Source organism: Grampus griseus (assembly GCF_964374135.1).
Source record: "Grampus griseus genome assembly, chromosome: 19".
In the NCBI taxonomy this organism is placed as follows: Eukaryota; Metazoa; Chordata; class Mammalia; order Artiodactyla; family Delphinidae; genus Grampus; species Grampus griseus.
In genome coordinates this window covers 34,850,610-34,868,201 of record NC_139013.1, presented here as the reverse complement: position 1 = coordinate 34,868,201, position 17,592 = coordinate 34,850,610, and the positions used below count along the sequence as shown (strand labels likewise).

At 36.6% G+C, this 17,592-nt stretch overlaps 1 protein-coding gene across 2 annotated transcripts in view; it reads left to right on the top strand.

The window, feature by feature from the left end:
• The window catches only part of CDH8 (cadherin 8), a gene marked incomplete at both ends in the record, with an annotated part of 356,696 nt that overhangs the window by 267,135 nt on the left and 71,969 nt on the right, over nt 1-17,592 (top strand). The gene's annotated exons all lie outside the window — the stretch shown is intronic.

Genomic DNA, 17,592 nt, shown 5'->3' with positions numbered 1-17,592 from the left:
GTTGTGCATTTCTAAGAATTTGTCCATTTCTTCCAGGTTGTCCATTTAATTGGCATAGAGTTGCTTGTAGTAATCTCTCATGATCTTTTTTATTTCTGCAGTGTCAGTTGTTACTTCTCCTTTTTCATTTCTAATTCTATTGATTTGAGTCTTCTCCCTTTTTTCCTTGATGAGTCTGGCTAATGGTTTATCAATTTTGTTTATCTTCTCAAAGAACCAGCGTTTAGTTTTATTGATCTTTGCTATCGTTTCCTTCACTTCTTTTTCATTTATTTCTGATCTGATTTTTATGATTTCTTTCCTTCTGCTAACTTTGGGTTTTTTTTTTGTTCTTCTTTCTCTAATTGCTTTAGGTGCAAGGTTAGGTTGTTTATTCGAGATGTTTCCTGTTTCTTAAGGTAGGATTGTATTGCTACACACTTCCCTCTTAAAACTGCTTTTGCTGCATCCCATAGATTTTGGGTCGTCGTGTCTCCATTGTCATTTGTTTCTAGGTATTTTTGGATTTCCTCTTTGATTTCTTGGGTGAACACTTCGTTATTAAGTACTGTATTGTTTAGCCTCCATGTGTTTGTATTTTTTACAGATCTTTTCCTGTAATTGATATCTAGTCTCATAGGGTTGTGGTCAGAAAAGATACTTGATACAATTTCAATTTTCTTAAATTTACCAAGGCTTGATTTGTGACCCAAGATATGATCTATCCTGGAGAATGTTCCATGAGCACTAGAGAAAAATGTGTATTCTGTTGTTTTTGCATGGAATATCCTATAAATATCAATTAAGTCCATCTTGTTTAATGTATCATTTAAAGCTTGTGTTTCCTTATTTATTTTCATTTTGGATGATCTGTCCATGGGTGAAAGTGGGGTGTTAAAAGTCCCCTACTATGAATGTGTTACTGTCGATTTCCCCTTTTATGGCTGTTAGTATTTGCCTTATGTATTGAAGTGCTCCTATGTTGGGTTCATAAATATTTACAATTGTTATATCTTCCTCCTGGATTTATCTCTTGATCATTATGTAGTGTCCTTCTTTGTCTCTTGTAATAGTCCTTATTTTAAAGTCTATTTTGTCTGATATGAGAATTGCTACTGCAGCTTTCTTTTGGTTTCCATTTGCATGGAATATCTTTTTCCATCCCCTTATTTTCAGTCTGTATGTGTCTCTAGGTCTGAAGTGGGTCTTTTGTAGACAGCAAATATGTGTGTCTCGTTTTTGTATCCATTCAGCCAATCTGTGTCGTTTGCTGGGAGCATTTAATCCATTTACATTTAAGGTAATTACCAATATGTATGTTCCTATTCCCATTTTCTAAATTGTTTTGGGTTCGTTATTGTAGGTCTTTTCCTTCTCTTGTGTGTCTTGCCTAGAGAAGTTCCTTTAGCATTTGTTGTAAAGCTGGTTTGGTGGTGCTGAACTCTCTCAGCTTTTGCTTGTCTGTAAAGGTTTTAATTTCTCCATCAAACCTGAATGAGATCCTTGCTGGGTAGAGTAATCTTGGTTGCAGGTTTTTCTCCTTCATCACTTTCAATATGTCCTGCCACTCCCTTCTGGCTTGCACAGTTTCTGCTGGAAGATCAGCTGTTAACCTTATGGGGATTCCCTTGTGTGTTATTTGTTGTTTTTCCCTTGCTGCTTTTAATATGTTTTCTTTGTATTTAGTTTTTGACAGTTTGATTAATATGTGTCTTGCCGTATTTCTCCTTGTATTTATCCTGTATGGGACTCTCTGTGCTTCCTGGACTTGATTACCTATTTCCTTTCCCATATTAGGGAAGTTTTCAACTATAATCTCTTCAAATATTTTCTCAGTCCCTTTCTTTTTCTCTTCTTCTTCTGGAACCCCTATAATTCGAATGTTGGTGCGTTTAATGTTGTCCCAGAGGTCTCTGAGACTGTCCTCAGTTCTTTTCATTCTTTTTTCTTTATTCTGCTCTGCAGTAGTTATTTCCACTATTTTATCTTCCAGGTCACTTATCCGTTCTTCTGCCTCAGTTATTCTGCTATTGATCCCATCTAGAGTACTTTTAATTTCATTTATTGTGTTGTTCATCGTTGCTTGTTTCATCTTTATTTCTTCTAGGTCCTTGTTGACTGTTTCTTGCATTTTGTCCATTCTGTTTCCAAGATTTCGGATCATCCTTACTATCATTACTCTGAATTCTTTTTCAGGTAGACTGGCTATTTCCTCTTCATTTGTTAGGTCTGGTGCATTTTTATCTTGCTCCTTTATCTGCTGTGTGTTTTTCTGTCTTCTCATATTGCTTATCTTACTGTGTTTGGGGTCTCCTTTTTGCAGACTGCAGGTTCGTAGTTCCCGCTGTTTTTGATGTCTGTCTCCAGTGGCTAAGGTTGGCTCAGTGGGTTGTGTAGGCTTCCTGGTGGAGGGGACTAGTGCCTGTGTTGTGGTGGATGAGGCTGGATCTTGTCTCTCTAGTGGGCAGGTTCACGTCTGGTGGTGTGTTTTGGGGTGTCTGTGGCCTTATTATGATTTTAGGCAGCCTCTCTGCTAATGGGTGGGATTGTGTTCCTGTTTTGCTACTTGTTTGGCATAGGTTTTGCAGCACTGTGGCTTGCTGGTCGCTGAGTGAAGCTGGGTGCTGGTGTGAAGATGGAGGTCTCTGGGAGATTTTCGCTGTTTGATATTATGTGGAGCTGGGAGGTCTCTTGTTGACCAGTGTCCTGAAGTTGGCTCTCCTACCTCAGAGGCAGAGCCCTGACTCCTGGCTGGAGCACCAAGAGCCTTTCATCCACACGGCTCAGAAGAAAAGGGAGAAAAGGTAGAGGGAATTAGTAGAAGTATGAGGAAAGAAAGAAGGAAAGGAGGGAATGAAGGAAGGAAGAAAGAAAGAAGCAAAGAAGGCAAGAAGGAAAGGAGGGAGGGAGGAAGGAAGGAAGGAGGGAAAGAAGGAAAAAAAGAAAGACAGAAAGAAAGAAGATACAGTAAAAATAAAAGAAAGTATAATAAAGTTATTGAATTAAAAAAATTCTGATTTAGAAAAAAAAAGGGACGGATAGAACCTTAGGACGAATGTTGGAAGCAAAGCTATACAGACAAAATCTTACACAGAAGCATACACATACACCCTCACTAAAAGAGGTAAAGGGGGGAAAATCATAAATCTTGCTGTCAGAGACCACCTCCTCAATTTGGGATGATTCGTTGTCTAAAGGAGGGAAGGAAGGAAAGAAAGAACAAAGGTAAAGTATAATAACGTTATTAAAATTAAGATTATTAAGAAAAAAATTTAAAAAAAAAACATGGACGGATAGAACCCTAGGACAAATTGTGGAAGCAAGACTGTACAGACAAGATCTCACACAGAAGCATACACATTCATTCACAAAAAGAGGAATAGGGAAAAAAATCATAGATCTTGCTCCTAAAGTCCACTTGCTTAATTTGGGATGATTGGCCGTCTATTCATGTATTCCACAGATGCAGGGTATATCAAGTTGACTGTGGAGCTTTAATCCGCTGCTTCTGAGGCTGCTGGGAGAGATTTCCCTTTCTCATCTTTGTTCTCACAGCTCACAGGGGCTCAGCTTTGGATTTGGCCCTGCCTCTGCGTGTAGGTCGCTGGAGGGCGTCTGTTTTTTGCTCAGACAGGACGGGGTTAAAGGAGCCGCTGATTCGGGGGCTCTGGCGCACTCAGGCCGGCGGGGAGGGAGGGGCACGGAGTGTGGGGCGGGCCTGCGGCGGCAAAGTCCGGCGTGACTTTGCACCAGCCTGAGGCCCGCCGTGCGTTCTCCCGGGGAAGTTGTCCCTGGATCCTGGGAACCTGGCAGTGACGGGCTGCACAGGCTCCGCGTTAGAGGGGTGTGGAGAGTGACCTGTGCTCGCACACAGGCCCCTTGGTGGCGGCAGCAGCAGCCTTAGCGTCTCCCGCCCGTCCCTGGGGTCCGCGCTTTCAGCCGCGGCTCGCGCCCGTCTCTGGGGTGCGCGCTTTCAGCCGCGGCTCGCGCCCGTCTCTGGAGCTCCTTTAAGCAGCGTTCTTAAACCCCTCTCCTCACGCATCAGGAAACAAAGAGGGAAGAAAAAGTCTCTTGCCTCTTCGGCAGGTGCAGACTTTTCCCCGGACTCCCTCCCGGCTAGCCGTGGTACACTAACCCCTTCAGGCTATGTTCAAGCCGCCAACCCCAGTCCTCTCCCTGCGCTCTGTCCAAAACCGAAACCCGAGCCTCAGAGCCTCAGGTCGCAGCCCCGCCCGCCCCGGCGGGTGAGCAGACCAACCTCTCGGGCTGGTGAGTGCCGGTCGGCACCGATCCTCTGTGCGGGAATCTCCCCGCTTTGCCCTCCGCACCCGTTGCTGTGCACTCCTCCGCGGCTTCGAAGCTCCCCCCTCCGCCTCCCGCAGTCTCCGCCCGCGAAGGGGCTTCCTAGTGTGTGGAAACTTTTCCTCCTTCACAGCTCCCTCCCACTGGTGCAGGTGCCGTCCCTATTCTTTTGTCTCTGTTTTTTCTTTTTTTTTTTTTCTTTTGCCCTACCCAGGTACGTGGGGAGTTTCTTGCCTTTTGGGAGGTCTTCTGCCAGCCTTCAGTAGGTGTTCTGTAGGAGTTGTTCCACGTGTAGATGTATTTCTGGTGTATCTGTGGGGAGGAAGGTGATCTCCGCGTCTTACTCTTCCGCCATCTTCAAGGTCCCCCCGAAATCTGCCTCTCTCATAATGTTTTGAAGTAAGCTTGACACTTGGTGTCCTTGTCAGCATCTCTGTTGCTCTACGTTGCAAATTTGCATGATAGATGAACTGGGTCCATGAAGAGTTTATTAACCTTCCTTTAACAGAGTAGGTAAAGTTTTTTGCAGCTAGCACCTAACTTTTATCTAAAACAAAAGAGAGAGAGAGAGAGATTGGTTTACAGACATTGAGCTGCACAATACCATTATATATAGGTGCTCTGCATTGCCTTTCTAAATACAATTATAAAAACACCTAGTGCTACCTATTACTTATAGATTTACATATTTCACCCAATATATCTTTTTAAATTTTATTAAAAGAATACATAATATTCTGTGTCTAGTTGCCTTTCTAATATGCATTGATACACAGATGATTTTGTGGATACAAATGCAGTTGGAGGAAGTAGTGACATATGGATACAACTATGTATATCTCCGTCTACATTCACATATATTCAACCCTTTTAATATTAACATCTGGGAATAAATCAGCATCATCCATTTTATTATCATGTACTTGACACTGAGGTGGTGTCTTGCACTGCAGTCATTTCTACCACCTCTGCTAATCATTTATCTTGAGTTACGTATCTGTTTTGTTTTTGTCACTCATTATGGTATATACATCTTGGTTCACTGTCACAATAAATGCATAATTTTTGAGGCCAAAGCATAGACTGAGGAAAGGAATCTCAAGAGATTGGTCTGGCTTTGTAGTCAGAGCATTAACTAAGGATAACACAATCTTAATTACCATACGTGAATTCTGCTGGGCAATAACTCATGGAGGATTAGGGTCATTTTATAGTAATATTTTGTCCATTGTTCCATAAGTGTGGGGTGATTTACAGTTTACATTTCTTGGGAAAACAATGAACATATTATCCCACAATGGGATAGAGGTAATTATGTATTTTTCTTATGTCTATGGTGGTAGCTTATACCCAACTAATTCCCCCAGTGAGAATAACTACAAAATTAGAGGAAAAAATGGTATTTGAAGGCAGCCAGTACTTAAGAAGCCGAGATACCAGAAAGAAAGGAAACAAACTGAAGTGACTCCTAAATTTAGCACTGCTTATTTCCTTCAGGACTTTAAGTGATTCAACTCAGAGGGCATAGAAACCAAGCAGAAATCAGTGACCTGGAGTTTGAGTGTCTCGTGAGACTGTGGAGAGAAAAGCTGTAGGTCAGGGCTACAGAGGTATCCAGAAATGGAGAGGCCAAGTCTACAGTGAAGAGGTAATTGAAAAGAAGACGTCAGAGCATCATGGATGGATTTTTCCCATGATGCATTTACCAAATCTTAACATGTGCAGGAGTAAGAGGATTTCAAGGCTATGAGAGGGCGTGTGCTAAGAGGCAAAAAGCGAAAAAAAAAAACTTTTTTTTTTTTGCAATTTAATCGAAAGGGTGGGCTCTAGAAATAAGGGAAAACCAGAAATTAAATCAGCCCTCATAAATTCTGAAATCGAGCCTTAAGAGTATTGAGATGATCCATCTATACAGACCTTCCTGTGAGGAGAAAATCAAACTCTATCTGAAGGAAGACAACACATTTTCATACCTGATTTCCAAAATGAAAACCTAGATACAGGAAAATGGTAACAAAATGGCATAAACAATTATGCATTATATATATCCTTTCATTGTACATAAAATGTCTGAAGCATTACTCTAAGGCATATTCTAATAAGTCAGTGACATATATACAAATATATTTAAGGTTACCACTAAAATAATATTAATAGAAGACTATGTAACTAATAGGCTAATCCCGCTTTTCTATCTTTTTTTGGATTCATAAGTTTTAATTCTTTAATTTCCCCCATTAGCCTATTAGTTGGGGGACATAAAGGAATTGAAAATTATGAATCCCCAAAAAAATAGAAAAGAGGAAAAATGAGAAAGAACTGATAAAGAAAATTTTAAAGTACAAGAAGAAATTAAAACCCAGATAAATGAACAATCACATTAATTGTAAATAAGCTGCATACTTCAATTAAAAGACATTATTTGTCAGACTAGGAAAAAAGCAATCAATTTTCAAATCATGTTTTTTATCAGAAATAAACCTCAAATATAAGAACACTTAAAGACTGAAACGATTGAAAGAAGATCTATGCAAATTAAAACCAAAATGGTTCAGCTATAGACTAAGAAGAAATATTACCAAAAAAAGAGAAATTTTTCATAATGATAAATGATTAAATTCAGCAGGAAGATATAAAAATTCTAAATTTGTATGTACCTAATAAGATGTTTGTCGTCAAGTACATAAAGCAAAAAATTGACAGAAGCAAAGGGATAAATAGACAAGTCAACACTTGTAGATGAAAATTTTAACCTACAACTCTACTAATCAAATAAGTAGACAAAAAATTAGTAAGGGTAGAAAGTGTTTGAATAGCATGATTAGTCAACTTGCCTAATTGTAATGTATAAAACACTGCACTCAAAAATTACAGAAATATTATTATTGTCAAACACACTTGAAACATTTACCCAACATGGCCAAATTGGGCCATAAATCAAGTCTCAACACTCAAAGCAGAGTATGCTTTCTTAACACAGTGGAATTAAGCTAGAAATAAATCACCAAAGGCCCTGAAATGATCCCCAAGTATTGGAAATTAAGCCATATGTCTCTAAATGATCCATGGAAAACAATAAAATCAATCACAAAGGGAATTAGCACATTAAAAAAAAAGAATGATAACAAAATAATGACATGACAAAACCTGTGGAATACAGCTAACACAGTACCTAAAGAGAAATTAGCCTTAAATGGCTATATTAGAAAAGAAGAAATGCTAAAAATCAATTATCTGAGCATCCACTTCAAAAAGGCTAAAAGTGAACAGAAAATTAAAAACTAGTAGCAAGGTGAAAATAAATATAGGGTAGAATACAGTGAAATTGAACACAAAAATACAGTCCTGAAATTCAACAAAGCCAAAACCTCTTTATGTGCAAAGATAAAGTTGATAAAAATCTTGCAAGAAAAAATAGAAAAGGTACAAGTTGCCAGTATTAGAAATGACAGGGAATTCCCAGCAGTCCAGTGGTTAGGACTCCATGCTTTCACTGCGGGGGGCATGGAAAAAAATATTACAAAGGGGACTTCATTACAGATTCTATAGATGTTAAAAAACAATAGCTGGACATTATTAACATATTTATGGAATAAGGATTAAAATGTATATGAGATAGCCTAATAAGTTGAAAAATGCAGTCAGTGCAAACTGGCATAGATAAGAAAAAGAGAAAAATATGTCTATCATTTTCTCTATTGAATAAATTGAATTCACAATTACTAACTCTTAACACATAAATTGTCATGCCCAAATGAACACGGCACATACTTTATCAGAGAGAAGTAAAAGAGGGAGCAGTTTCCACCTTATGTCACAAAGCCAGAATAATCTTAATGCTAAAACCCAACAAGAATATTACAAGAAAGGAGAATTAACAGCCTGCTTCTCATAAACAAAATCCTAAGTAATATATTAGCAAATCAAAACTGTTTGTTAATATAAAAATATAATATTACACCCAGGGAATACAAGGACAGATGATAACATTTGAAAATCTATTAATGTAAATTAAAATCCTGAGGAAAGAGAAAAAACGTATGATCATTCTCAGCAGATGCAGAAAATGTTATACCTTCATCTCTTGTTCTTGAAAAAGCTCTTTGCACACTAGAAATAGAAGAGAACTTAATTTGATAAAGGATAGTTACCAAAAAAAATAGCAAATATCAAACCTAATGGTAAAATATTGAAAGGTTTCTCCCTGAGTTTGGAAATGAGATAGGTTGTGTATTATTGCTACTTTTATTCAATTACACTGAAGGTTTTAACCAGTACAGTAAGATACAGGTAAGAAATTAAAGTATAAATATCGGAAAGAAGAAATAAAGTTGTCACTACTCATAGACAACATGATTGAGTACATAAAAAGGGAAAAAAAATCTAAGTTAAACTATTATCAATAATGAAGAAAGTTTGCATGATTGTTAGTTATAAAATAATATTTTTATTTTCTAACAATACTCAGAAAATAAATATACTACTTATAATAATAAAAAAGACTTCAATTAAATAGTAACAAAATCTAATGAATGGGGCTTCCCTGGTGGCGCAGTGGTTGGGAGTCTGCCTGCCAAATGCAGGGGACACGGGTTCGTGCCCCAGTCCAGGAAGATCCCACATGCTGCGAAGCGGCTGGGCCCGTGAGCCATGGCCGCTGAGCCTGCGCGTCCGGAGCCTGTGCTCCGCAACGGGAGAGGCCACAGCAGTGAGAGGCCCACATACCCCCCCCCCAAAAAATCTAATGAATGACATACAAAACTTCTAAACAGAAAACTATAGAACATTACTGAGAGAAATTAAGGAAGATATAAATAAATGAAGTATATCCATAGTTCATGATTTGGAGATTCAAATGTAAAAGATGTCAATCCGCTTTAAATTTATCTGTAGAATCTCTGCAATACCAATCAAACTTCCAACAGCTATGTGTGTGTGTGTGTGTGTGCGCCCACAATTTGACAAATAATACTAAAACGTGGAAAGAAATTTAAAGGGAAAAATAATGAAGAAAATATTTTAAAAGAAAAATTGTTGATCTTACCATATTCATGATAACAATATATGAAGATCTATCATAAAGAGTTATTAAAAGAGGACGTATGAGCATAAAGACAGAAAAATAGAACAGAAAATTCCGGGAACAAGCCTGTACAAAAATACTCAACTCAATGACGAAGATAGCATAGGTGGACTTATAATAAAGTTGACAGTGAATTGGATATCCATGAGTGGATGAAACTGAACCTTGGCCTCTAACTCAGAACGTCAATTTTAGTAATCTTCAGGGAGATCAGAGATGTAAATGCGAAAAAAATAATATACCTTCTAAAAATAACAGAATTTTCAAATTCTGGATTATGCAAATAATTAATGAATCAGTTGCAACAAGTGTTAAAGTTAATAAGAGCAAAAACTGATGAATTCAGCTTTAAGTTAAGAATCTGTGTTCATCAAAAGTTACTATTAAGAGTGAAAAATTAAGCCACAGAGTAGGGAAACGTATTGTGACACTCATATCTAGCAAAGGACACGTATCCTTAATATATAATATGCATATAAATTAGAAAAACATAGATAACCAATTAAAACATGGCAAAAACTTGAACAGGTTCTTCACACACACACAAAAAAAATCCAAGTGGCCAGTAAGCATAATATGTCCTTAGCATCAAATCATCAAGATATTAAAATAAAATCAAACTGAAACATAACTGTACACCTCTGCAATGACTAAAATGAAAAACAAATAATAAATAACTGGCTTTTCCAAGTGTTCTTGAAGACATGCAGCAACTTGAACTCTTATACATTGCTGGTCAGAGTGTAAACTGGCACATCCACATTAGAAAACACATTTGGAAGCATATGCTAAAATTGAAAGGAGCCATATTCTATAATCTTTCGTTCTATTCCTAAGTACGTAACGTAACAGAATTCACGTATTTGTACACCAACAGAAATACACAAAATATTTATAGCAGCACTTTTCAGAATAGCATGAAACTGAAACAACCCAAATATCCACCAGTAAGAGAAATAAATAAATGGTGCTGTATGTATACAATGAAATTCTTTCCCAAACAGTGGAAAAGAATGAATGACAGCTGCCTACAACCACATTAATGAATTTACAAATACTATATTGAGCTAAAGAAGTCAGATACAAAAGTGTGTACTTTATATTATTTCAGTTTTTATACAGTTCTGAAGAAGGCACACTAATATAGTGTTAAGAAACACAGTAGAGGTTACCTTGAAGGGCATAATGACTGAGAAAGGGGTACATGGGAAGCTTTGGGGATGCTGGTTATATCTTGGCCTGAGTGATAGTTAAATGGGTATGTTCATTTTATAACAATACACTGGAATAAAACCATAAGGTGTATACACTTTATTGTTTTCATGGCTTACTTCTACTACAAAAGTTGATCTCACACAAGAAAATGTAAGGAGTGGCCCAAAAAATTAAAAATATGAAAATTATATTTCTAAAAATAAATTCACTAATAAAAATTCCATGTTAATGGAATCATCAAACCCTTCTTTTGAGGTTATTAATTTATTAGGATATTGTATTGTTTGGGAAGTGATCCATCTTAAAAATATATTTTAAGGTTATGTTTTACGAGTGCTATGCTAAAGAGAGCCTGTGGGGAATAATCAGTTTTGTTTGTTTCTGTGGGTTTTTTTTTTTTTTCCACTTGTTGATAAAACTGCCCTGGATTAATATTTCAGCTTTACCACTTCTTGGCTTTGAGTAAATATGGGCAAGGTGACAAGCGTCCACATGATTTCTAGGCGCACTGGATGTTCTTTACTCCCTACTCTGATATGTAACTCATATAAATTTCAGTCTTACATAGCCTGAAATCATATTCCCATTTAAGAAAATAATGTCTTCACAGTAACCCAACAAACCTCAAAGAAATAGTACATAACAGATCACACAATACATGCTGGGTAGTTTACAATATTAGTTTTCTTCCCTAATAAAGTGTGTCTGTGAATGTGTGTGCGTGTATTAGGGGCACAAATGTTATTCTAAGCTGGTGTTGAATGAGCATTTAAACTCAATATTACATAAATCTATATTCCTCTGAAAGTGTGAGTCTCCTTTATTAAGATTCTAATATATAAGGGATTTAAACTGAATTGCATTGTAAGAGTAATACCAAGAAATTCAGTTCCAATAATTTTGAATCAATCCTATTTGAAATAATTAGGGAAAAAAACACTGAAGATATAGTAATAGAAGCATAATGCAATTTTTGTTGGCAGAGTAGAATTAGAGATTTTGCAAAGACTTAGATTACCAAAGGGAGCATAAGGAATAATAAACTTATTACGGCATTTTGTTTCCTCGCCTCTTACAGTATGGAGAAAGATGAGATGTATAAAAAGGATTTAAACATGCACTTAGGGCTGCGAAAGGAGGGAGTCAGTATTTTCCAGTCACAAATTCAGCAAGAGTAGTACACAGTAGAAAAGAGAGGTGTACATAAAACAAAACAAAAATGAACACGTAAAAACCATGTATGCATACACACAAAACAAAAAATGTAGACAACTAAAGGAAACAAATTGGTAAGCATACATAAAGAGTTAAAAGTATCTTAGTAAGCACAGTAGTGTATACAGAAGTTGAACTGTAATGTTGTACACATGAAACTTATATGATGTTCTAAGCCAATATTACCTTAATTAAAAAAAATACTTGGAAATCATAAGCCATGAATTAATGGTTTATGTAAATTTAACTCAGAACTCTAGAAGCAGACTAATTGTCAAAGAAAAGGTCTTGGGAAAAAGTTTGGCAAATAATGCATATCTATCAATTTTAAGTTAAAATGTTTAGTATATTAAAATAAAATAAAACTAGTAAGTGCTTAAATTTTTTTAAAAAAGAATTAAAAGTAGGTAACATTGGACTTCCCTGGTGGTGCAGCGGTTAAGAATCCGCCTGCCAATGCAGGGGACACGGGTTCGAGCCCTGGTCCAGGAGAATCCCACATGCCACGGAGCATCTAAGCCTGTGCGCCACAACTACTGAGCCTGCGCTCTAGAGCCCACGAGCCACAACACTGAGCCCGCGTGCCATAACTACTGAAGCCTGTGTGCTTAGAGCCCGTGCCCGCAGCAAGAGAAGCCACTGCAATGAGAAGCCCGTGCACTGCAACGAAGAGAAGCCCCTGCTCACCACAACTAGAGAAAGCCCACACACAGTAACGAAGACCCAACGCAGCCAAAAATAAATAAATGTATTATACAGTAGGTAATATTACATAACATATTAATAAAAAAATGGAAAATGTAATAGCTCCATTCCCATTAGTACTAATTTTTCATTTATAAACTGCCATTAATGTTGCCTTTATTTAGAACATGATTGTTTTAAAGCTTTATATTTAATAAATAAATAGTATCTAAGAGGTTCATAACATCAGTCCTTACTTCAATGGCTCTAAAATATTTTCCCATAGAATTTAACAACCATAAATGTGCCTACCTTATTCTTTAGGACTTCAACTCTTGTGAGCTGGAAAAAGGATACGGAGGGTTCACTGTAGAGAGTAGGAAAAGGTGGAGTGAGGTCTTGCCAAGGATTCCACTACGTCCAGGTTCACTTAAGATGAATGTAATAAATAAAAGACCTACACATTTTCTCCCTATTTAGAGAGCATTTGAAAATGCTGGAGCCAGACAGCATGCATTTTTGTAGTCAGTAGGGAAAACAGACAGGGGTCAGTGAGGACTTAAACTGAAGTCACCATTTAAGAGTCATTTTCTCCAAAGAGTTTAAGGCATTTTCAAATATGTCTAAGTCCACAACTTGCACAGTGAGAGAAAGCATTTCTCTACGTTTCTTGAGAGAGCTACTACTTGGTTAATACAAAAACTATGCCTTACAAGCTTTGTTCATTTGATACCAGAGACACCCTCTGATTAAAGTTCTCATTTAATTCTAAACTAATCTAAATATGACTGAGATTTTAAGGAGTAAAATAGAATGACTTCTCTTTACAGCCTGGCTTGCTGGAATTTTCACAATCATATAATGAAAAATTATTAAAATTATGGTGGTCAACTGCTCCCTTGATGTTGAAATTTCTTGGTATGTATTTGAGGGAGATAATAGATTGTGTTTTAACGGGTGCATCAATACAGTTGCCATGTTAGTGAAAGGGTAACACATAAAAATAATACTATAAAGAGAAAAACCTACCAAAAATATTCCAGAATATTTTTGTAGAGAATATTGAGTAGAGTTCCCTGTGCTGTACAGTAGGTCCTTATTAGTTATCTATTTTATATAGTAGTGTGTATACGTCAATCCCAATCTCCCAATTTATCCCTTTCCCCCCAGTAACCATAAGATTGGTTTCTACAGCTGTGAGTCTATTTCTATTTTGTAAGCAAGTTCATTTGTACCATTTTTTATTAGATTCCACATATAAGTGATATATATTTGTCCAATAAAAACTTTTAAAAAGTCCCAACAGATTTTCTACCCTGGTGTCCACTGGTTAATTATATTCCACCTTGTTTCTATGCTAATCTATGAATTAATAAACCATAACTAATGATTTAGAAATTATCACACCATTTATGGGCAAAATGTACATCAAAAAGTTTTATCTTCAGTCACCAGAGAGCCTAAATTCACGACTGAAATTATTTTCCAAGACCTTCTTTGAAATTCCCATCAGTTTCATTTTAAATTTCCTAAGTTGCTATCTTTTCTGTCAATCATATACTGTTAGAATCTTCCTGTTTTATAAACTTTCAGCATTCCTCTCATCCCTATTCAATTATAAATTCACTATTTTGCATTCCCCCCGTTGACTGTAATTTACTGCTCATGCCTTCCATCCTTCCACTCGTAGAAGGCTCAAGAATTATTTATTGAACCCACCAGTATATCTAAATTTGTCAAATCAATTTTCTCTCTTATAGCCTGAAAAGGAGAGGCTGTTTATTTCAATCGATGTCTGCAAAAACAGCAGCTCGTGGAAACTAGTTAGAAGCAAATTCCCAAGTAACGCAGACTTGGCAGTATTCCATTACCTTTGATTATAAAAGGGCAAAATTATTGGGCAATTCATGAGGCTACGTGACAGAGAGGTGACAGGAAGTCACTACTATTCAAATGGTAGAAGTCAAGGAGTTGTTTATAGTAGGTGCCATTTCAGCCTTTTTTCCATCATTATGTGAAAACAGTCAACTTTTGTGGCCAATTGAAATGGGCTTTTCCTTCCAGACCACTTTGTCACATCTCCTGTGTTTAGAAAATTAATCTTTAACGAATGCTAATCAAGTTTCTAATTATAATATCTTTATATTTAATGTCTGTGTATCAGATGAAAGGCAAACATTTTGGGGCCAGTCACAAAGGACATGAATAATTTCCTTAGAAGCTTATCTAATTAATTTTATTGCTCTATAATATCTTTAAATTTTGAACTCCCATCACTTCATTAATTTAGATAAAAGTGAATATTCAGCATTTAACTATGACACTTGTGTCAAGCACTATAGGGTGCAGTAATTTCAGTTGTGCGCGTTCATCTAATACAGGTAATGAAAACACACTGGGGGATATTTTGGGGATATATGGCACCAGTTTATCGTTTGATTATATTTTATTGTTTTTCTCCTTGATTTAGCAGTTTCAAGAAATAAAGTAAATGTCTGGGACATTCATTTGCTTAAGAAAACAAAATTAAAACAAACCATAACTTCTCTTGTCAGTAAGCTTTATGCTAGCTTTTAAAATTGTAAATCTCATCAAAAAATATTTCAGTGACTCACCAGTGATCATATGATATAGCCCCTATGCTCGTGATCTTCTAACAATATTAAGTGATAGCTCCCAAACCTACATTACTTCTAACAACAGAAAAAAATTAGATGGTATTATTCTAGGGATCTGGGCCCCTGGATAGTTAACCACCACCCTGTCCCAGATCTTACAATAAGAGAAAGCATATATTACTTTAATGTTGAAAGTTATCCCAGAAAGAAGCTCATGGAGATTCTCTAGCCTCTATGCTTGAGTTTTACCACCTGCTGGCCATCTAGAGCTAAGAGATAATTGCAGTTTCTTAAAACTGTGAGATTAAGAAAAGAGAAGAGAGAAGTTAAGAACATGTGCCTTGGCATAATTATCCTTTTGCCAAAATAGAGTAAAATCTGTATATGCATGTTTGCCTGTGGCGTGTGTGTGTGTGTGTGTGTGCGCAAGGCATGAGAAAGAGGGAAGACAAAGAATATCATATTTCGTAAACTTGGCCCAATCAACCATTTTCAGTGACTCTAACTCAGTAAGCTCAGCATTTTCTTCACTTCCCCAGGAACAAAATCATGTTTAAAGAGTACGACAGCTTTTTCTTGTACCTGCAGTTTTCGAAGACAATGCATCTATTATTCACTGTTCAAGTCTATGTTGATCATTGTCTCTGAATTCAATGCTTAACGAGACTGAAACATAATAGAAGGCTCCTCTAATCACTTATATACACAAGAGTTGGTCTAAGATGTGGCACGGAAGAAATGAATGTTATGTAACTAACTAATCAATAGTCCTTAGAGTTGAAATACAGAGAATCACAAAATAAAATCAATCAACTAAAGAGACCTTAGGCAAAATCAAAGTATGAGGAAAAATATGGAATTTAAATTGTTCAGTTTCTCAGAGAGGCTTGCAGATTATTAGTGCAATTCTGAGAATATCAGTTGTGGTACAACCCATTAGATTTATCCAGCTTGATTTTTTATATTTGTACTCAAACTTCAAAGAGTGGTCAAACTTGCAATAAAAATTTATAACAAGCCTATAAGCATTCTTGAGGAAATGGCAGTGATTAGTTATCTTACCAGTAAACAAACAACAAGCAAATATACTTTGTTTTAAACTTCATCAATATAGTACTGTGAAAATGACTCATGTTTGGAAGGCCAAAACTACATTTCGGAGTCTTGGAGTTAATTTTTGAGTCATATTGGTAAAGGCATGTAGCCCTGTGCATATCAGTCTCCACATCAGTAATCCACAACATGGGGATCGCATTACCTATTACATAGCTCTTCAGTAAGGACTGAATGAGATGATTCTGTGAAATACCTTGCACTGTACATAGTGCACACTGAATATGCACGGTGCTGATGTTTCCAATTATAAAAGGTGAACTCTAAGATACACTTGACGATGTGCCCAATATGATCTGGGCACTTCTAATTCTTCTCATATAATGTGTATAATAGTTCTCTAAATAAGGTGTCAAGGTCTTGAGTTTCAGTGTCCTCAGGAATAAAATGAGCTTCAATAACATGTTCAGAATCATATTGGTAGTGGGAGGCAAAGATGGGGCTCCAAACATTTGTTTCCTGCAAACACTGGATTCCCTTTTTTACTCTTCAGCAGCTGCTATTCAGCTCATGGTCATACTAGAAAAGAGATGTAAATCTTTAAGGACATAATCAGACCTTATTTCAAATACCTTATAACTCATTTATCTACCTGATTCAAGTAGATAAAGGGTAGAATGTAAGTTTCTTGTCCTCAGAGTCATGTGTTACACTTTTTAAAATTTTCCCTTCCACTGAAACTAGGGAGCTGCATGCCTCCTCTCTGAATGGGAATGAATTATTTCATTAGACGTAAGACAGTAAAAGAAAAAGAACATATTAGGTAAAAGAAAAAGGACATTTAAGGCCACTGGTGTGATTTTTGGGAATTGAGATTTTTGTTCCATTACTGAGGTGGTTGGAATTCCAAAGGATAATATTCATCCATCCATAGTTAATCAAATTAGAATATTGGAGAATAGCCATGGTAGTTAAATTCCAATCTTGTAGCATTGCCAGTGGGGTTAACCAACTATAAAATTGTAACATGGCTGTGATTATTTGGCATGTGCTTTAAAACACTTTTATATGTAATGAAAAAAATGAGTATTTGAAGGTTTCAGAGGTCTGAATTTAACCAATTGTCAAAAAGAAGAGTCTGATATATCAAATACAAGTCTGTTTCTTCATACTCAAAAGCCAAAGATTTTTCCCCTCCTAGCTTGCTTATAAATATTCAGTGCCACAGAAACACAAATAAATAATTGGCCATTTTCAATGCATTCTGTGTAATTGACAAGCGATCAAAAGATTATTGCATGGTACAGTCAGAGTCAAATGGTACTGCATTTATTAGAAATGAAAAATCATCATGTGGGCCAAGTCAGCAATGTATTAATGGGCCAGATTTCTGTGCATGCATATTTGTGCGTGTATGCGTGTGTGTGCACGTGTGTGTGTATA